The sequence below is a fragment of the Macaca fascicularis genome, chromosome 3, assembly GCF_037993035.2.
Source record: "Macaca fascicularis isolate 582-1 chromosome 3, T2T-MFA8v1.1".
NCBI classification, from domain to species: Eukaryota; Metazoa; Chordata; class Mammalia; order Primates; family Cercopithecidae; genus Macaca; species Macaca fascicularis.
Window position 1 is genome coordinate 109,886,975 of NC_088377.1, and position 18,840 is coordinate 109,905,814.

The 18,840-nt window shown below is 37.1% G+C and overlaps 1 protein-coding gene across 1 annotated transcript in view; it reads left to right on the plus strand.

Annotated features, from left to right (window-relative positions):
* The window catches only part of MACC1 (MET transcriptional regulator MACC1), a 198,518-nt gene that overhangs the window by 1,948 nt on the left and 177,730 nt on the right, over positions 1-18,840 (plus strand).

Here is an 18,840-nt window from a genome sequence, read left to right on the forward strand (position 1 = left end):
CTTTTCCCTCTAGGGGCAGGAGTGATTCCCAGTCCAGAAGTTTGACCTCTTATTTTAATACAACACCCGCCTCTTACAGGCAACAGACCAGTCCAGCCAGGTCAACGTGAAATATGCGGGAGTTTCCCCCCTTCTTATTTAATAGTTTCCGTCTCCTTATTTTTAGTTAAAAAAAAAAAAAAGGTAGGAGGCGTGCTCTCTCTCTCTTTTTCTTTCTGTTGACTGAGTGAATGGAAAGTACCTGGTTCATAAACCACAACATCGAAACTCCCCCTTTCAGGTGTGGACTGCACAGCGAGGTGCACAGAATTAGTTAAGCAAACCAGGAACCCAGCTAGAAAATTAAACGCGCCCTGGATCTACAAAGCAGGTCCCTTCGAGAGACCAAAGCCGTGATCCCAACCTTAGCAACATAATTCTACTACAGGTGATGTACTCTAAATAAATAGAAATAAATCCAGCTCCGCTTTAATTTTTATTTTCTTAGTTCCAAGTTTGAACAGTTATAGTTTTGTTTTTTGGTTGTCCTAAAGGAAAGACCTAAACATTAGTTAGGAAGGGTGTGAGGACTTGAAAATTTGAACACAAAAGTATCATAGTCAATATCTGATTAGTGACTCTTCCATTGGGCAGCCTGTGTGTTTTCCAGGGGTTATGACACAGACCTACTGAATGCAGCCACCCTTGAGATGTGCAGTGCTCCAGTTAAAAAAAAATTAAATCCCTCATTCCTGTAAGGATTGACGTAAAGTGTACGTCAGTACACTTTAAAGTGTCTATCACATCACCATTCCATGATATTCTAAAATACAACTCGTGATGCTGGGTTGTAAGTGGCAGTTACAGTAACAAATAACATATAAATGTATGCAAACAAGAAAGGATGTAACTTTATGAAATTGATGAGGTATGCACTAATTTTTGTAACTATATTTTTAGGTGTTGATATATTATATATACTAATCCAGAAAAACCATGTAGCAAGAGGAATAAAATGAAGTTCAGAAGTCTGTTTCGGGAAATTTTGAAGCCCTTTAGAAAGAAAGATTTCTACATTTTGTTACGTGAAATTCATGCAAATATATGTCAGGTGCCAGTGCTATGGAGTTGTTGAAGAAGAAGCACAATACCATTTATTACCACTTCTCAGTTGTAAAGAAGCTGTAACTCTGGTTGTTGAAATAAAATAAAATGAAACATCCTAGATGTGAGACTGACCCCTGCCAGTTATTTACAAAAAAGTTATCTGCACATTTTGGGCTGTAAACATAAAAGTTAATTCTCCTAAAAGACTGCAAATCATCTTTAGGGTTTTCTTAAAGTAAATACAACTAGTGACCCAGGAACAAAAAGTTTACTTGTTTCCAATAAATGTCACTGATCACCACAACTCATCCTTTTTCCTATAAGGAAATGTACAGCACATTTTAAAGAAATGCAGTATTGTTATCTTCGTCATATTACCTGAAGAATTCTAATAAAGGGAAATTGTTTCAGAAGATGGTGACTTAATTAATTTGTTTTTCTATCATGTTCAGCTATCTTGCTTTGAAATTTCTGACAGCTAATTTTTCATCATTTGTGGTAATGAGAGGAAATGAAATTCACAGATAGTCTAAAAATAACATTTTAGTTATTCATTCCAGGCTTCCTATCATTAGAGTCTTTGAGCTGAGTTACTAAAAGGTCATAAAATGAGATGACTTAAATTTCTTCCCTACTCCTTTAACCTTGATTTCTCACTAAGTCAGTTTATGGTAAGAATGAATAAGCTATAGATAGGTAGCAGGAGTGAGGGAGACATTCAGACTGTTTTTTAAGAAAGGATCTTGCTATCTCACTATGTTGCCCAAACTGGCCTTGACCTCCTGGTTCAAGCTTGAACTCAAGCTATCCTCCCACCTCAACCTTCTGTGTAGCTGGGATTATAGGTGTAAGACACCACATACAGCTGTGGCTATTAACACGTTAACTAGATTTGACCAAATTATTGATCTCACAGTGGCACGTACAGACACATTTGAAATTTAGTGTGTTTAAAATGTTTGAAGTTGGGATCAGAGCCATTCAGTATGTTTTGGGTGGATATTCACAAGTTATCTATGAGCTTGTCTGAGACATCTCAGAAGATGATTAATGGTCAGACCAGTGAGATATATTGTTGTGACTATGACCTCTGGCTTCTTCTAATGATAAAGTACATAAGTTACTTGAAGATATTTTTCACTGAATTGTTAATAAGACAGTGTTTCTCATACTGTAGACTGAAGACTGCATATAACACAATCCCCCATAGAGTAATTCTGAGTTCTAATTCCTTGTCTCTATTCCAGGAGATTCTGAATTAGTAGATCTTGTATGGTGCTCGGCAATCTGCATTATACCAAGGCCCTCAAATAGTTTTTATATGCTCTGAAGTTTAAGAACCTCCTACTTTAATGGGTTAATGCAGAGACTTCTTAAAGGCCTCATGAGTGTTTAATAACAAAGATCAGTGTCAGGTGCAAATTCAAAGAAAAATGAACTGCTGGAGCCAATGTCTTTTGCCAAGATAGTTTATGGATGACTCAATCAGTGAGATATTAATGTTTTCTGAAACAAGACTTCCATGATTAAGCTTGGGAAATGCTGAATTAAAGTCAAATTAAATCCTTTACTAGAGGAATTTCCAGAAACTCAATAGACCAGCATGCCATTAGATTCTCCAAAGGAAGAACCCTTTATTCAGAGAACATCTCACAGATTAATCTTCCTTGAAGCATGCTGCAGAGCTAGCCCCATTTTACAAATGTGGAAACCGAGACAAACATTGGCAAAGAAACCAACCTCACTCTTTCTTTCTTTCTTTCTTTCTTTCTTTCTTTCTTTCTTTCTTTCTTTCTTTCTTTCTTTCTTTCTTTCTTTCTTTCTTTCTTTCTTTCTTTTTCTTTTTTTTTCCAACCTCACTTTTCCAAGGGAATTCGTGAGCAGGCAGAAATCAGAGCTCTGATACTTCTCAATCATCTCATATTGTCATGACTTTTAGTTTCAAGTAAAGAGTCAGATTGTGGCTATTCTAAGTAAAAAAGGAAATTATTGGCCAGGTGTGGTGGCTCACACCTGTAATCCCAGCACTTTTGGAGACCAAGGCAGGAGAATCACCTGAGGTCAGGAGTTCGAGACCAGCCTGGCCAACATGGCAAAACCCGTCTCTACTAAAAATGTAAAAATTAGCCTGGCATGGTGGCGTATGCCTGCAGTCCCAGCTATGCAGGAGGCTGAGGCATGAGAATTGCTTAAACCCCGGAGGTGGAGGTTGCGATGACCTGAAATTACACCACTGTACACCAGCCTGGGTGACAAAGTGACACTCTGTCTCAAAAAAAAAAAAAAAAAAAAAAAAGGAAATTATTGAAAGAAAATTGGGAGCTCACAGAATCAGCAGGAAGCTGGGAGACTAAGACTAACCAAGGCCAGAAAACACGGAGGCATAAGCAGTAGCAGGAAGTGTCTAACTCTTAAGAACAACTTTGAATCCTCCCTTTGCTTTGGATCACTTGCTCAAGATTCAAAATCCTTGTTGGGAATATCTGATTTTCAGAATTTTCATCACATGTTAGTACACTGGCTTTCTGGGTGTGGGAAAAGGAGAGGAGGGCTCTTGTCTTTGGCTTTCTTGGTAGAAAATATGGGTACTTTTGAATGAAACATTTTATCCATGCATAGTCTAATCCTATGCACAGAGCCTGTGTATGGTGTTATCCTTTTATAGCATGCAGGAAACTAATGCTTGCTTAGCCTTTATCTCATCATTAGAAAGATGATCTTTGCCCTGGCTCACCACTTCATCGCACACAACTGGAAGTCTGTGTGCTAGAAGTGCTAGGGAATGAACAAAATTCCCGGGTGCTGTCTTAACTGTGCACCAACCAGATAGGAAGTGAGGTATAAATACCCCAGCTCCCTGTTTCTTGTATGAAGTCACTTTAGGCCTTGTGTTCTACACTATTTTTGAACTAGTTTTTAATTTTCAATCTATCATGGATTGATACTTAAATAACATAAAGTAAAATGAATTACTGGAAAAAATGGGTATCACTAAAATGTCAAATTTCTATAAAAGTTTCTTAGTACTTTTAATTTTTATACATTCTTTGTCCTGGGCCAGTCTCAAACAGTAGAAGATGTACTAACGCCACACATTACATTAGGAATAATATTTAGCACCATTTTCCGAAGTTCCCCTGTATGACCAAGCTATACTTGGTCACAGTGATATCTGCATTCAAATAGATCCTTCATTGGTTGTCTTTCCTTCCTTCATTTCCCTGTGACCCCCCAATATTTCCTGGTGTCACGGTCTTCTTCTGGATAAAACTAAATTAAGACAAGCAATAAATGTGACTGGAAACTAACCGCTGATGTGCCACATGTATGAATTTAAATTCTTTTCTTGTCTAGCTATAAGACAACCACAGTGCAAAAAGCACATGGGCTTTGGAGTCTTAAGAAGTAAGTTTGAATCTGCTACCCAGTAGCTGTAGAATCATGGGTAACTTATTTAATTTTCTGCAGCCTCAACTCATTTATGTGATGACTATATTAAAACTATCAAAATTACAAATTAAAATGAAGTATCACTACACTCCTATTAGAACAGCCAAAATCCAAAACACTGGTAATACCAAATGCTGATAAGGACATAGGGCACTCGGAACCATCATCACTGTTGGTGGGAATGCCACTTTGGAAGACAGTTTGGCAGTTTCTCACAAAACTAAATGATCCAGCAATTGTGCTCCTTGGTATTTACCCAAAGGAGTTGAAAGCTATGTCTGCCAATTTTATTCGTAATTTCCCAAACTTGGAAGTAACCAAGATGTCCTCAGTAGGTAAGTAGATAAATAAATTGTGGTACATCCAGACAATAGAATATTACTCAGGACTAAAAATAAATGAATTATCAAGCCATGGGATGACTTGAAGGAAACTTAAATGCATATTACTAAGTGAAGGACACCAACCAAAAAGTCTAAATGTTGTTTGATTCCAACCCTGAGACATTTTGGAAAAGGCAATCTGATGGAGACAGTAAAAAGATAGTGTTTGCCTGGGACTGCGAGAAGGAGAGATGAATAGGTGGAGCATAGAAGATTTCTAGGGCAATGAAACTACTCTGTATGGTACTGCAGTGGTGGAATCATGTCATTATGCATTTGTCAAAACCCATGTAATGTACAATACTGAGTGAACCTTAATGTAAACTGTGGACTCTGGGTGATAATCGTACGTCAATGTTGATTGATCGATTATACCAGATGTGGGATGTTGATAGTGGATGAGCCCATGTGGGGGCAGGGAGTATATTGGAACTCTGTACTTACCCCTTAATTTTGCTGTGAACTTAAAAGTGCTCTAAAAATTAAAGTCTCTAAAATGCAAACACATGCTACACAAAACTACCCAGTAAAATAATTGTAAAAAATCAAAAGAGGTCATGAGCGAAACATGTTAGAATTCATCATATATTATCCCAAGGATTTTTGCAATGGTAATTAGGACTATTTTAATTTCATAATATAAACAACATTGAAAATACATGAATACTTATTTCAAGACTTGCATATTGTCATAAAAATAACATCAAATATCTTTGGTTTTGCTGAATACATAACTTTTCCTTTTCTGGTAACTATACTATTCTTTACCCACATGAATAGATGTAGTGAGCATGTCTTTTTATAGAAGTCTGTAATCCTAGTATTCTTTATGACAATCTAGTTTTATGTCTCCTTAATCAAACAAAATTGTTCCACAATCTTTTTAGTCTGAAGTCATCTCTGTACAGTTTGATATACAACTGTATGAAAGTTTCACTCACTTGCATGTGCCAGAGACACATATATTTAATACTGCCTTTTATCTAAAATTTAACATGTTTACCCTAATATGTAGCTAGGGGGGTAAATGAATATGCAATAAGTATTAAGTATTACTTTATTGCTCAGATTTCTAAATGGACAGCAGTATAAAGGACCAACAGCTGGTTCTCTCAAATAGAGGTATCAGCAGACATTATAAAGACAACATTTCACCATTGACATAGTTCATCTGTTGAGCCACCGTGGAATGTGGACTGATTTGCACATCATTACACAGCTAAAGGCCTTTCTGAACTTCAATAACTCAGAGGGAACCCATGACTAAAATTCTCCCTTTCAGCATTTTCTCATGATCACATAGCCTCTGGAGAGTGAAGTCACTACAAAATTTAAATTATTCTAATCAAATTCACATGGAGTTTTTATACTTGGAATACTGCCATTCTCAGCCCCCTTCTCCAATTTCAAAATTACTTCATGTTTCACCTTGAAGAATGTGACCTTTTAACATAGTGAGGAAATTCTTTGCATGTTACGCACAGGATATTCAATTTAAACATTCATCTAATAAATATGTAAATATTTATTGAACATTTACTATGTGTAAAGTGATGGGCCCTATGGAAAACACAAGCATCAATAGAACCCAATCCCTTTTTTGAAAGATACTATAATCTGATTTGGAAATAATATGTAATAATAATAAAAAAGATGACTAATTTGGTAAATTGTTAAAAGTAAGATAGTTCAGAAATAGAACCCAATATTAATAGCAATTTAATATAATATAAAATTTGCTTCAAAAATCAATGAAGAGGGGATAAATAATAAATGGAGTTGGGACAATTATTAGCTACTTGGACAAAAACTTAAATCTAGAAACTTACTTTATATCAAAATACATTCATCATAAACTAAAGAACTTAGTGTAAAACTAGGAGACAATATAGGTCAGTACTTTTTGGCATTGGCAATGAAAGTTCTTTCTACATGTAAAAATAATTTATCCAATTTAAAGAAAACAAATGGACACATTTGATGATACTTTTTTTAAACCTTAGGTATTTATAAATGTTGCAGAAATGGATGAAAACACATACCATAGAATATGCTCATACAAATGTATAAGAAAACATTTAGCCTACAATAGATAAATGTGTAAAGAGGATAGAGAATACAGATGTTTAAAGACATGGAAAAAGTTCAGCTTTACTAGTTATCAAAGAAATACTAATTTAAGAAATGAGATACTATTGTTACCCATCAAATGCTCAAAGACTTTAAAAAAATGACAGTATGTAGTGCTAGCTAGGTTAAAACAGGAACTCATTTATGGTGAAATTGCAAATTGGCTGTAACATTTTTTGTAATCGGTTGGCACTATGTAATAAAATCTTGAAAATATTTGAAATATTAATCCCATATCTGGGAATTTAGTCCTTTAAAGGTTCAGAAATATAAGAAATGTATTTATAAAGATCTGTTCTTCAGTACGATGTACAATTCCAACAAAAAAATGAAAACAGTATTTTTGGCCGTTTGAACCCTTTTCAAGCTAAAGTAGCAGGGAAGTTTACCAAGATTTTAAGTGTATCCCAGGTATCACTGTTCCCTCTTACAGATGTATGCTAGACAACACCTGTCTTTCATTAGTTTACAAATTATATTAATCCTGTCTTAGTGAAGCATCTAAATCTTTTCTATTCTCTTTACCCTCTTTATTCCTTAGTAAAACTTCTTAGTTCAGGCTTTTTTTTTTTTTTTTCTTGGAACTCTTAGCCCTCCTTTCTCCACAGTGGTAGGAGAGTTTTCCTTTGGAGACACAAATATAAACTGTTTGTCCTCTTCTTAAACCCTTCTATGGTTCATTTAATGCCACTCTCCAACCTTTCTCCTAGGCCATGGAGAGACTTTTAACATCAGCTATGAAACCTTGGACACCCTGGCCCCAAATCACATTTCCAGTACCCTTTTCTGTGAAATCCTCTGCCCTTTCTCAACTCTGTTTACCCTAGGCTCTTCAGAAGAGAATCCTGGTTTTCTACAAGCACTTTCACTTGCCTTTTCATAGGCATCATTCTCAGCCAGACATGTTTTTTTCCCCACTTTTTTTTTTTCTCATTTGTCCTACTACTTGATTGTCAAGCATCATTTCTATTGTCACTTCTGCAAGGTCTTTTCAAAGTCTTCTGGGCATGATTTACAATGTCTTTCCTTTTAAGTCATTAAATATTTTCTCATTAAAAAAGTAATATTTTTTTATTATAGAAAACTTATTACATTTTCATGATGAATCTTATTTGCTTTATTTTTATGTACCTGATAAATCATACTAGATTTATCTTTTTTGTTGTACTTTTTATGATTATCTTTCTATGTTACATATTATTCCATAGTGACTGTGGTGCCTAGTATACTTAAATATGCCGTGTGATTGCGCCAGATTCTTGGCAGTGAAATATATTTGGTGTACTTAAATTGGGCAATTTGAGGAGAATTTTCTAATGGGTTAGGGTGTTAGTGACAGCACAGTAGCTCTGAGTTAGAAACAGTGTGCATGGGTGCAGGGCGCAGAACAGAATGCATCACTATCCCTAGGCTTCAAAAGACAAGAGAAGCATATATTACTGAACCTAAGGGAGATTGAGTTATGTGAAGAGGGCATGTGAAAGGCTGTTTTACTGTTTTACCTTTGTTCAAGAATGGTGGCCAGCCTGAGGCTATCTGCGGAAAGGGGACAGGGAAAATAACTACTCCTACTTCATTCTTCTTCTCATCTTCAATTTCTATCAAGACATACCATTAGTAAAGTTCATTCCAAAGCCAGAAGTTAGTGGAGCCACAGTCAGAGTCTTAGGAAGGGTAGCCTCTCATGACGGAGGACAATTGGAGAGAGAAGCTGGTGGGGTAAACAGAAGACAACTGGCAAACATCAATGTTGGAGTGTGTTCTGTGTATAGTTTTTGGCCATTTTATTAATAAACATATTTGCATGCCTCTTTATCCAAATTTTTTAATATTTAGGATTCTTTTCGTAGGAAAAGTTCCTAAGGTAAAATTACTGGGTCAAAGTTTAGATGCATTCTCAAGGCTCCTAACACTTACTGCCAAATAGCTTTGCTTTTCCAAAAGATTGTACAAATTCATCCTCCAACCAGAAAACCATGAAACTGCTTTTTCATTATATTTTAAACCCTGGGGAATGTAACCCTCAGGAAAAACTTTCTGACAACGAGTAAGAAGGAAAGGGTGGGTGTGGTTGGTTTGGTTGGGAGGATAGTTGCTAGTCTGTAGGTAGAAGAAAACAGGGCGAGCCAAAAGACCCAAAGAAATAAGAACTAAAGGACTTGATGAGATGCTTTGTCCAGTTAAGATCGCAATGCTGGGGATGGATTGTGTACTTTGAAATGGCTTTCTAAGTCAGGCTTCCAGCAGGAAACAGAAAGCAGACAAATTGAGTAGTTGAGGCCTGTAGGGAAGGTTTTAAGAAAAGGAACAACCGGTGGTGTAGTCCTCTGAGACTTATAATAGTGGGGAACCTTAGCATCCCTGGCTTGGAGGAACAGTAAAAGACAATATTTCAAGGGACACATACATACACTCACACATGGGGAATGGGGGGCTGTGTAAGGAGGACCTCCAAATAGGAAGAAGGGATTAAATCAATGGACCAGCAGGGGGAAAGCAGGGCAAATAAATGCCCTGACTTTCATTTCTCTCTACCCTCCAAACTCCTGCCAGTGCTCCCAGATGGGCCAAACTCAATGGAAGCTAGAGGTAAAGTAGTCCTTTAATGCAATCTATACCAGCCAGCTTCCTGGGGGCACAGAGTGGATAGAGAAGGAAACTGGATGGACAAATGGAAAATATCCAACAGATTTAAGTTTAAAGGATATCAGATGGCCAAGAGATAAGAAATTGGCTTTATTAAGGTAGCCATAATCTATCTTGTCAAAGTTAGCAAAAGAAATACAAAAATTGCTACTTAGTCTAAATTTTACATATTTTTTTTTTTTTTTTTTTTTTGAGACGGAGTCTCGCTCTGTCGCCCAGGCTGGAGTGCAGTGGCCTGATCTCAGCTCACTGCAAGCTCCGCCTCCCGGGTTCACGCCATTCTCCTGCCTCAGCCTCCCGAGTAGCTGGGACTACAGGTGCCCGCCACCTCGCCCGGCTAGTTTTTTGTAGTTTTAGTAGAGACGGGGTTTCACTGTGTTCACCAGGATGGTCTCGATCTCCTGACCTCGTGATCCACCCGTCTCGGCCTCCCAAAGTGCGGGGATTACAGGCTTGAGCCACCGCGCCCGGCCTAAATTTTACATATTTGATTAATCACTAAGTGTTTGTATTTTTGCTAACTAAGGTCTCTTTGCTCCCATATATACTCCTACTTTTTCACTTGGACTCTTTGGATCTTCTTGATTGACTGGAAAACGCAAGTCCCAGAATCAAATACAAAGAATGAAAGTGAAGGAAGAGAAACAAAGGTCACTGCGTAGTTCTAAAACCCTGTTGTGGAGACTAGCAAACTGGCAGCCCATGGACCAAATGTGACCAGTAGATCTTTATTTGGCCCTCATAGCATCATTCCACAGAGTGGTTTAAAAAATAATACATTTTGGCTGGGCGTGGTAACTGACGCCTGTAATTCCAGCACTTTGGGAGGCCAAGGTGGGTAGATCACGAGGTCAGGAGATTGAGACCATCCTGGCTAACTCGGTGAAACCCCGTCTCTACTAAAAATACAAAAAAAAATTAGCCGGGCCCGACTAAAAAAAAATTAGCGGGCGCCTGTAGTCCCAGCTACTCAGGAGGCTGAGGCAGGAGAATGGCGTGAACCTGGGAGGCGGAGCTTGCAGTGAGCCGAGATTGCCACTGCACTCTAGCCTGGGCAACAGAGTGAGACTCTGTTTCCAAAAAAAAAAAAAAAAAAAAAAAAAAATTAATAAATTTTGTGTAAAACTTAAAAATCAGGATGTTTCATAAAATCCTACTTTCAGCATCTCTTAATCAGAATATTGGGCACAACTGGGTCTGCATTTCTTCAAGGCAATGAGCTAGGGCTGTTTATCTTCCACCTACTTAAGAACGGGTCCGAGCTCTCCAGTCTGCTACAACCCTTACCACTCTGCTGTCTCCTTAAGAGTCAGTTACCGTTTTTCTTTTTTTGAACATGTTCCTGCTTTTCATGTAGCCACGCTGAGTTCACTGATGTATGTTATGTGCCCAAGTCCTACAGGCATTTAAGTTTGTGATCCCTGCACAGTGGCTCATGGACAAAGGGAGCAGTGCCCAGCCTCTGATTCTTTATTTCCTTAGATCAACTCAGCATTTAGCATCAATTCAGCAGGAATTACATTATTGTCAATGAAATGTGGCATAACGAAAATTCCTAACAACCTCTCTGTAATTCCTTCGGCCAAATGATGATTGCCTGTTATCTGATCTGTGTCCTAGCTCTTACCAGTTTCCATTGTACCTCTTAACTCTGTATTTTATTCAGCCTACAGGAAGAAGTTTCAAGTTATAATAGCTTCTCTCTTGTTGCATTAGATTGACTTTCATAAAACTGAAAGTTTCCTATCTTTTGAGAACTCTCTTTTCCTTGATGTTCAATTGATTTTGAATCCTCCAAATATACTCTGTCGTAGCTCTATAAGACTGACAGTTTCTGATTTTCAGGTGTTATTTATTGAATTACTGGTTAGACTGAGAGAAAAACTTGCATTTATTCTAGTTACTAAATTTTACTGAATCCTGTTATGACACCTGTTTTTAACTTACCCACTTGGGCAGAGCCTAGCAATAGCTTCCTGATGCTCATTATTGCCTCAACTTTTTTCTTTCTTTTTGAGAAGAAGTTTTGCTCTTTTTGCCCAGGCTGGAATGCAATGGCGCAATCTCAGCTCACTGCAACCTCTGCCTCCCGGATTCAAGCGATTCTCCTGCCTCAGCCTCCTGAGTAGCTGGGATTACAGGCACGCACCACCACACCTGGCTAATTTTGTATCTTTAGTAGAGACAGGTTTTCGCCATGTTGGCCAGGCTGGTCTAGAATTCCTGACCTCAGGTGATCCACCCGCCTCGGCCTCCCAAAGTGCTGGGATCACAGGTATGAGCCAGCGTGCCCGGCCTATTGCCTCAACTTTTATCAAAAAAAGTCCTACAGTCCTAGATCTTGCCCAGTTGGTTTTTGGTCTCAAAACTAAGTAAGAATATGACTTTTCATCATGGACACTGAGGCCAGTATTAGAGAGGTGCTCAAGAAATGAGGTACACACAATGGGGCAAAATCAAGTTCTGTTGTTTACAGAAAGTGTTAAGTAAGACATTAAGCCTAGTACCTTTAAGAAACTATTAAAAATGCTCTTTAGAATATTAGAAAGCTTATAAGATAACAATATTTTGAAGAGCTTAAGGTGTCAGTTAAAATTATTTTAGATACTCTGTTTGACAGCAAACAATGTGTCTCTAGAAAAGGGAGATAAATAACAACTAGAAGCATGATTGCCATATAGCCGTCCTTTAGAAGGATACCTGAGCTCAAAACCCATTCCAAACACCTTACTCTGTCTTGGTAAAATGGTTTTAGTGATAAGTCAAGGAGTAATGGAGAAAAACTAATATATAGTGGAAAAGATAATTTAGAAGTGGCCTGAGGAAATTCAGATGGAGACATCCAGAAGGCAGTTGGAAATATAGTTCTGAAACTTAAAAAGGGAAGTATGAGCTGTCATTATAGATTTGAGAGTGAAAATACGCTCATTCTTTAAATACATCTTATGTGCCACAGACTAGGCAAAGCATTTTCTATTCATTGTATCTTATAGTTCCCAAAGGTAATTATGATCCCAGTACTATTATTATCACTGTTTTTTAGAGGAGGAAACTGAGTTAATAGGGTAAAATAATATGCACAAGATCACATTGTAAATGGTGGGCTTAGGATTTAAACCCAGGCAATGCTAGTCAAGAACCTATGCTCACAAATATGACTGCCTTCCAGCACAGATGGGCACTTACTCTGTACACTTAGCACTCAAAACTATTATAGATATTCAGCTTTTCTCTGTTGTAGATAATGAGCATAAATATGACATTAAGGATTCTTTCTGCCTTTGGCTTTAATGGGAAAGAGTTATAAAGTTATAATTTGATAATTATTGAGAAATTTATTAAATTGGTGTTTTCCTTCGATGACTGGATTTTGAAAACAAAAACATAGTTTTGATTTTTTTCTTTTTACCACAAATGTAATAACATGTTCAGAAAATCTCATTATCATGATAAAATAACACATTTTACTGAGGTAATTATTATAATAACAGGCTATTTCACATTTTTCCCTCTCCACCCAAGTCATTTTTGTTTTTAGTGAGCCGACTTTTATCTGCTTCGCATCTGAGGCAGATGGCAGGACAGTTGCCTAACTGCTGTTTTTTTTGTTTTTTTTTGTTTTTTTTTGGTTGGGGAGCGAGGTTAAGTCCTGTGCAGAGAGAGAGAGATAAACCTCAGCAAAATAACTTACTATGAGTAAACTATTGTCATCATCTTGAACTATGTAAATATATAAATTATTTGATTTAGCTTGACACTCCAGTGCTAAAATTCTAAGAATACTGAATAATGTTTTTATATCCATCTTAGGTAATTAATGGAAAATCTAGTAAACAGAGCTTATTTCATAGGTGAAGAGGTGCACAGCAGACTGAATTTATTATGACAGAATTGTTTACCATTTGCTAAAAAATGGTACTACTTAGTGGCTTGACAAGAATCAATTAATTCTTAAGGTTTGCTTCCATCCCAAATAAGTGCACTAGAATGAAGGAGGAGTCCGGCTCAGGTCTTTTTCTTGCCAGAATATGGCAGACTAAGAGCAGAGGACTATGTAAGGCAGAGGGTTTCAGCAGGGGAATGGAGCCAACAGAATTACCCACTGGGATTTTTGAATTTTGTTTTCTAGATTTCCCCAATCTCCCCTTTGTGACCTAATCTGGAACAGGTTAGGAGTCACAGTCTCCAGGTGAGAAGTGGCCAGTGCCTCAGTTCTCATGCTTAGCTACTCATTAAAATAACTTAAGAAGCTTTTAAAAAATACTAGCATCCAGTATTTTTAAAATCAGAATCTCCAGAGTTGGGGATTGAGCAGTGATAGTTGAAAAAAAAAAAAAAAAAAAAAAAACAAGAAAACTAACAAAAAAACCCTTGCCAACTTATTCTAATTTGTAGCCATGGTTGAACACCACAAGCTCACTTGTTTTAGTCCATTTAAGCTGCTATAACAAAAACCCTTAGCCTGGATAATTTATAAACAACAGGTTTTATTTCCTGTAGTTCTGAAGCCTGAAAAATTCAAGATGAACATGTCAGCTGATTCAAAGTCTGGTGACGGCCAGACATCTCATAGATGGTGCCCTTTCACTCTATCCTTGCATGGTGGAAGGGGAAAAAAAGGCTCCTTCAAGCCTCTTTTAAAAGAGTGCTAATCCCACTCATGAGGGCTCCCTCATGACCTACTCTCCTCCCAGAGGCCCCACCTCCTAATACCATCACATTGTGGATTAGATTTCAACATATGAATTCTGGAGGGACACAAACATCTAGGCTGTAGCAACAGTATAGGTTGAAAATCCTGATATTCTAACCTCCCCTTCCCCCAGCACACACTATTTCTTTAATTCCTGGTTGAGAACCTTCAACCTACATGATGATGGAGACACTCGTGAAAACTGAGTACCTCACTGCTGGGGACCAGAGCTAGGTCAGAGTCTCTCAACCTTGGCACCATTTAGGCTTGATAGTTCTTTGTTGCAGGGGAGGGGTCATGCGTGGATTGTGGGATGTTTAGCCACACCTCTAGCTTCTACCCATTTAGATACCAGTTGTACCCTTTCCCCCAGTTGTGACAACCATTAAATGTCTCCAGACATTGCCGAATGTTCTGTGGGAAACAAAATCTCTCCTGATTCAGAACTGCAGACTTAGCCAATTAGCTAAAGCAGGACCCAGTAAGTCAGTCTGGGCTGGGGGTGGATCTGGTTGGATAGAATGTGAAATCCTTAAATGCAAACTGGAATGCATGAAGGTTTACGTGGGGCTTTACATTTTATCTGAAGAAGATGTGGAAGCATTTGGAATTTGTTCTGTTATTTATTGCTATGTAACAAACCACTATAACATTTAGTGGCTTAGAACAGTGACAACATAAATTTCATTCAGAAATCTGAAATTTGACCAACGTTGGGTGAAAGAGCTCATCTTTTGTCTACGGGGGTGGCCCAAAAGCTGGGGGCTAGAATTATCTAAAGTCTCACTCATGTAGTGGTTAAAGGCTGGCTGTCAATGGAGAGTTCAACTGGATCTATGACTGAAAGACCTACATGTGGTCTTTTCATGTGGCTGCTTGGCTTTCTTATAGCATGGTGGCTGGTTTCCTAGGGCCAGCATCCCAAGGGAGTTAGGAGGAAGCTGTATTGCATTTTATGAATTGGTCTTAGAAGTCACATAGCGTCACTTCTACTGCAGTCAAAAGTTCACCCAGGTCCAAGAAGAGGTAACATAAATCCCATCATTTGGTGGAGAGATGTCAGTGTCACTTTGGAAAATACAATCTACTACAAAGTTGAAAAAGCAGATCCCACAGGATTGCTTACCTGGGGTCTACCACAGTGCTATCCAGGATTGCTCAAAGGTACACCTGTGTCAATCAGCTGGGGTATATTCATTTGAAATGCCAATTTCTGAACCTTTCTTTCAAGGATTTTCATTTGGCAAGTCAGCCATGGACATCTGGTGTTTGATTTTTCAACAAACCCTCAAAATAATTTTTATTCATGTTCAGAATGTTTTTTTCTTTATACTGATGCTTTAATCATTTACACATTTTCAGTACACATTTCCACATTTTCTTCCACGAAACAAGGTGGTGATATAGAGATAGCTTTGAGTAATACAGCTGTTTGGAAGAACTACTTCAAATATTGCCTTTGGATTTGTAAAATGCACACATTACTTGTCAAAAGACACTTTGAAAGCAGTGTTGCTGATGGAGTTTCTATGGACATTTGATCTGTTTTTGTTTCCATGCCATGTCAAAATGAAAAAAGAAAAGAGATAACATTGTAGTCTGAGTCAAGACATTTGAAATTATTTTTTGGGTCAAATTTTATACGCTTATATGAGACACATAAATTCTACTTTTGGGGTCAAATTTTACATGCTTTTGTGTTACATTTGAAAACTATACTTTAGGCATCAAATGAAAAGTCAACATTTATGATGATGTAGCTGAAGTTGTATCACAAGGAAGGATTCTTTGCAGAAACTTAAAAATGATAATGTATATGGTAATGCGGATTCAGTTTTCAAGGGGAATTATGAAACTGTGGGAAATAACATGCTAGTGTAGGGAGATTTCCCTGACTTACATGTTGCTGATTAAGCAGCTTCAATGGCCTAAACTATACTTGAGAAAGCAGAGTGTAAAAAGGCCTCCGTGCAATCAAAATAGAATGCAAAATTTCATAGCCTTTATTTGGAGTCTTTTTCTATAAACTTGCATGGATTTCTGACAGCAGGGTTCCCAGCTTACAGCCAAGGTAAAGCAGTGTGTTAGAATGAGTCAGAAGTTGAGAACTACAGTCAGGCACAATAAGAACTATGGGAAACTGAGGCAACAAAATAAAAATGTAGTGATTTCAAAGCAAGGTAGTTTTCAGTTTTTCATAGTGGGGAAACTCGGTTTTACATCTCACTGTTTTTAGCCATACTACATACTATAGAGGTATGTTTCATATATGTTTCTTCACAATAAGGCTGAGTTTTTGAAAAGCTTAACTATTTTGAATATATTCTGTTTGAAAGATCAAGGAAATATTGAACAATTTTAGAAAATAATTATTTCAAAGTGGTTAAAGTAAAATAAGCTTTGATGTTTTTAATAGACACACTTCCATTATTTATAAAATTAGTTTTGTGGACTATTTCATTTGCTGAAGATACTAGATAATAAGTGTTTCTTGATGTACAAATTGGTCATTCTATTAAGATATTTTCTTTAAAATTTAAAAATCTAAATTAAAAGCTTGGGTGTGATATAAAATCTTATATGGAAAACTATATCAGCTTTTCAAAGTTATGGCAGCAAATGCTAACAAGCTGGGAAGGAGCGGCAGAACCACAGGGTCATCTGATCTACCACCAAGGCCTCACTCCAAAATGCATCACAAATGTGATCACTTGTTTTTGCCTCCACTGCTACCACCTTGTCCATGTCACCATCACCATCATCTCTCCCACCTGTACTTCTGTGATAGACTTCTATCTCCCTTTTCTCTTGGCTGCCTCTAATTCCTTCTTCAGGCAGCCAACAGATCAATTTACTTCCTTTTTTAACTACTATCATGGCTTTCCATCTCTTTCAAATAAAACCCCAAGTCCTTACCATAGCTTTCAAGGCCTTGCATGATTTGGTTCCTGCTTACTTCTCTAATCCCATCCATGACACGCCCCTTGGCTCACTCTGTTTTAGTTCCCTTGGCCCTCTGTTAGTATTTGTCCTTTGCACACATAATTTCCTCCACCTCTTCCTCTCTATTCTTGGCAGAGCTGGCTATTTATTCTTCAGGTCCCAGTTTAAAAACTGTCTCCTATGAGAGGCCTTTCTTGACTTAACTACCTATTGTTGGTCTGTGTCTCCCCAGAACTATTCTCTATTATGATATGATATTTAGTTCCTTTGTAGCCAGTATCTTTATGTGTTTTACCTATTTTTTTGTTCATTTTCTGTTTCCTTCACAAGATCTATGATGGAAAAGACCAGTCCGCTTTATTGAACTCTGATAATGATGGGTTCCTGGCACATAGTAGGTGCCTAGTAAATATTTTTTGAATTAATAAAATCATGAATGGTGTTCTATAAATAAATCAAGGGTAAGTACATGGAATATATATTGGAGAATGCATGTGCTAATGCAACTTGTCTATATGTTTAACAAGAATTCGGGTGATTCATAGATGCTCTATCCATATGAGCTTTCAAATGAGAAATTTGTAGAGTTCATAACTAATTTTCCCTATGATATCATAAATCCATTCTCCAAAGTTGACTTTGTCAGAGTCCAAGTAAGGTGTTGAAGATATTTAGCTTGATTCAATCAAGTGTTTTTTAGGAGGAGAATAAAGGAAGTGATAATAGGGTATGGAGCAAGAATCATTAATTACAGTATCTCATTTACTTTCAAGCATAATGAAGAAGTTATATCTGTTAATGTTCTTGTTGGAATTTGAGGAGTTTTCTGTTACATTACATTCAACAGTGGTTCAGTAAACATGAGTTTAATTAAATTTCTTTCATTATGGGCCTAGGCGTGGGGGTGATACATAATAAGAACACACTATTTCTTAAATGCATGAAAGATTTTCTGGCCATTTAAAAGAACCTGGTTTAAATTGTTTTTTTGTGTGTGTTGAATGAATTGAAAAGTAGACATAATTATATATGCTGTTAATTTAAATACATAAAGGTGAAAAAACATACTTGAAAAAGTCTTTTTACCCTGTACTTATGTAGAAACATGTGATGACAAGACAATTTTATTCTAAAAGGAATGCATAGTAGGTCTCATGTAAAATAAAACAAGAAAGAAACCTTTAGGTGGCGGCCAAGAGCTATGATTATGAATTCCTTAGCCTGTTTTTATGAGAATTTATGATCTTGTTTTAAAGTGGTCATGTAAAACGGGCTATTTAAACCACAATAATTCAGTTCAAAGCAAACACAAGGACAAAATTAGGCCTGGGAAGGAACTAGATTTGAATGTTAATATCATCAAATAATTAATCAAATTTTAATTTTGATTTGATTTGACAGTTGGTATCTTGATTATGATTAGTAGTGAGAGACCCAGTTCTGGGAAGACAATGGTATTTGATATTGAGTTACAGGATTAATTATTCTTAGCACTAAAGTAATTGTTTT